Genomic DNA, 3,927 nt, shown 5'->3' with positions numbered 1-3,927 from the left:
TGGCGGAGGCCCAGCCCTGCTAGGCAGGTGGGCAGCTGCTTCTGAGTCCACACACCTGTATTCAGCCCTTTGCCCCATATCTGCAGCAGACTTTTCTCCACTGCCGGCCGAGCAAGCTCCGAGTGGTGGCGGCTAATTTCCCAGTTCCCGAAACCTCCTTCCCAAGCAGCACCCACTAGGAGACGCTAGGCTATGGGTGCCTACAACGTCGCCATCTCTTGGTTAAAGGGCTACAGCCTCCTCCATTCTTCCTTGCAGGCCAGTCTGGTGTGTAATTTGCACAACTTTTGCCTTGCCTTGCCTTGCCTGCTCCTTTCCAGGGCAGTTGCAGATAAAATGCACATGTATTTTTTTGTTTCCCTGCACTGCATCGACCTGTATGCATACTTGGGGCTGCACACTGTGGTGCCTCGCAAGACGAAATTAATCCGTTCCGTGAGGCTCTTCGTCTAGCGGTTTTTTCGTCTTGCGAAGCAAGCCCATTGACGGATTAGCGCTATTAGCGGTTTAGCAGCTTTTAGCGGATCAGCTGATAAGCGGCTTAGCGGCTTAGGAAAAGGGGGGAAAGGGGGGGGACCCGCAGGAACTCGCAAGATATTTTTGTCTTGCAAAGCAAGCCCATAGGGAAATTCGTTTTGCAAAGCGCCTCCAAAACGGAAAACCCTTTCGTCTAGCGGGTTTTCCGTCTTGCGAGGCGTTCGTCTTGCGGGGCACCACTGTATTCAGAGGCAGGCCGAGTGGTTCATCGGAACATAGAAAGCTTTATACAGACACACACCCCCTCGGTGCATCGAGCTCAGCATTGTCTGCACTGCAGGATTTCAGGTATAAGTCTCTCCCAACCCTCCCTGCGACCTGCTTCCAAGGAAGACCCTCTGCCGCTGAGCTGCAGTCCTTCCTGTTTGAACCCAAACTGCCTTCTCACATGGGCAGGGAACCTGCGGATGTCCCAGTGTCGTGGGAGTCCTGCCAGGCCCCCTCAGCATGGCTGGCTGGATCTGTAAGGCCACAAGGTCCTGCCCCCCAGCACCTTGGCATTGACATGACCTGTCCAACATCCAGCCAAGCCTCCTGTGTTTAACTTACAAAAACCACTTTCGGGGCCGAGTCAGGCTACTGCCCCATGGTGCTCAGAATCGCTTTTTGGTTGATGGCTCTCCAGTTATCCTGTCTTGCTCCCTGCAAGACCCAATGCCTGTGCTGGCAAGGGGCAGCCGTGGGCCCTTTGCTGCGCCCAGAGCAGGTGTCTTGCCCCTTGTCCCTCGCCAGAATCCTAAAAGGAGCAACCTCCCGGATGCTTCTTTCTGGCAGAGGTCTTTGCCAGTCCTGTCTGCTCTACCACTGTGCGATGACCTTTCACCACGAAAACGAAAACGCCTGGATCAGACCAGCAGTCCTGCAAGCAATGCCTGGGTCCTCCTCCTTTCCGTTTATTTGTTTCAAGTGCTGCAGTGGGGCTGGTTGGGGGGAATTGACAAAAGGCACAGGTTTCTGGTTGCAGAAAAGAAACAAGGCTGGAGATTAATCTTCGGTGGTGGGGAAAATCAACAGAAGCCTTTGAAATGCACAGGGATCGTTGGTCCAGATGGGCAGGATATAAATGATAAAATTGTCGTCGTTGTTTGCACAGAGAGGGGTAGTGCTTAGAGTGTCAGATGTGGGTGGCACCAGGGTTCAAATCCCCACTTCCTATGTGTTGAGGGCACCTCTGCGGGAAGAACGAAGTTTGCACACCCCCAGTTTGATGCTCCACCAACCAACCCTCCTTGAGACAGAAAAACTGAACTGCAAGTGCGTTTTCTTTAGGGGGGACATACCCAACCCAACAGTTTTATTTGTCAGCAAACACACATGCACACGCCACACGCACACAAGACTTCACAACGCCCTGCCCTCCTCAAAGAACCTGTTCCGTGGCCCGGCCCGTGGCTCTCGTGGGTGCAGGCCACGGAGGGCTGGCTGTGTTGAACAAGAGACACACATAGCTGGGTGTGAGGGGGGAGCTGGCAACGGTGTCCGGGCTGCAGCGCTTCAGTGAGGGTGTGCCACGCTAACCGGATTAGCAAAACCGGTGCCACGCCGAGTGCAGAAATGAGGCCGACAGCGAGACTTTGGGGGCCGGGGAGGGGGGGATTTGCACATATGGGAGAAAGAGACAAAAACAGACCTTTGGCAGAAGACACAGAAATGTGGGAGCCTAGTGGGCGAAACGGCCGCAAAACAGCCGAGGGGAGGATACACCTTGAGGGCAGGAGGGAAGGGGTGCTTCCCCTCCGGCACCCTTCCCCACCCGCCAGTTTCCTCTGCACATCATATCCGAGCAACCCTCCCCGTGTGCACACACACCCCTTTTTCCGTCTGCAGCTACTGGGAGAGTTTCCCCCAGATGTCCAAGACAATTGCTGAAGGCAATCTGCATCTTGGACATTCTCGGTGCGAAAAGCAAGCCAGTATTAGCAGCTACCCGGCTTCAGAGAGGCTGTCCGCCATCACGACGGCGCTGCACCCAGAGATACAAGTTTGGTGCTTCTACAAAGCAAGGAGATCCGTCCCGACTTGTACAGAGATACATCTCGTGCACCTCTGCTTTCGGCAAGCTCATTTTGGAGACAGCCCTATGGAGAGGGGTCTGCAACTAGGACAGAAGAGGCCTTGGGAATGAAACTGTCCACCTGGGTGCAGGATCAGAAGGTTTTCGGGGTGTAGCCTGTTTGCTTCCTCAATAAAAAGGCATGGGGGAGATACAGAACCACTAATTTGCTTCTCCCATCCCTTAATACTTTGGAGTAAAGATTCCTAAAACTCTTAGGACCAGATAATTTATCCATGCGACCCACCGAGAGATGACAGCCAATTTATACATCCGGCAGGGCAGTCTCTGCTTTAGAAACTTGCGGAGGTGGGAAATCTCCTGTTAGAATTCTCAGTATAACTGCCCTGCACTTAGAAAGGTAGCAAGTAAGGCCTTTTTTCATCCAGAACTCCCTGGAACTCAGTTCCAGCCCCTCTCGGGTTGGCACCATTGCCATTCTAAGAGAACAAGGGTGAGTTCCAGCAGCTCTTTTTCTAGAAAAATTGCACTGGTAGCAAGTCAGGGAGAAGACCCAACTAGGCCCTTCAACATGCTAGCTTTCTATGTGAAGGGAGTTGTTGATTCTGAACTGAATATTTTTCAAATTAAAAAAAACGCTCCCCTGCAGCCTTGCGCAGTGTGATCCAGACAAAGCCAAACCACACACTTACTCTCCTCTGCAGCGTAAAAGCAGTGCACCTATTTTAATTTCGATTGGACAAGGCTCACGACAGGACAAAATTTACCACGACGGAACCGATCAGCTTCAGGGAGGAAAGGCTGGTGTGTGAACAAGCTGCCTCAGGCTTCCTGCCTCCACCCCGGTCAAAGCCCCCTCCAATGTCAGGGGGAGACAAAGCCATACCCCTCCCCACTTTGGGGCAAAGCCGAACCCTTTCTGAATCCCCTTCCCCACAAACTCACAGAAGCCAGGCCGCCCCCAAGCCCAGCGAGCGGCAGCGCTTACGAGGGGTCCTACCTCGCAAGGGTGGCGGGAGAACTTGCATCGGGGTGGGAGGGGTTCCACCAAGGAAAGGGGCCAGATGGGAGCAGGGATCTGGCCCCTGGGGGAATTATCCTGCACCAAACAGTAAGAGCTGATTGACACTGGAATGGAGTTCCTCAGAAGGCAGTGGACTCTGTTTCTGTGGAGGTTTTTGGGGGGGATGGCCGCTTGTTGGGGACTCCTCAGTTCCAGCTCCTGCATTTTAGGGGGCTGGGATGGATGACCCCTGAGGGTCCCAACCCAATTCCAACAAGCCTTGCACAGGAGAGCTTCCCTGCTGCTGGTCCTTCCCCTTCTCAGCTGGAGCGAGGAAGATGGTCGTTTGCCATTTCCCAACACGGTCCGGCAG

This window comes from Podarcis erhardii (assembly GCF_964252035.2).
Source record: "Podarcis erhardii genome assembly, chromosome: 14".
NCBI lineage: Eukaryota > Metazoa > Chordata > Lepidosauria > Squamata > Lacertidae > Podarcis > Podarcis erhardii.
The sequence above is the reverse complement of the archived record's forward strand: the minus strand, read 5'-3'. Positions refer to the sequence as shown.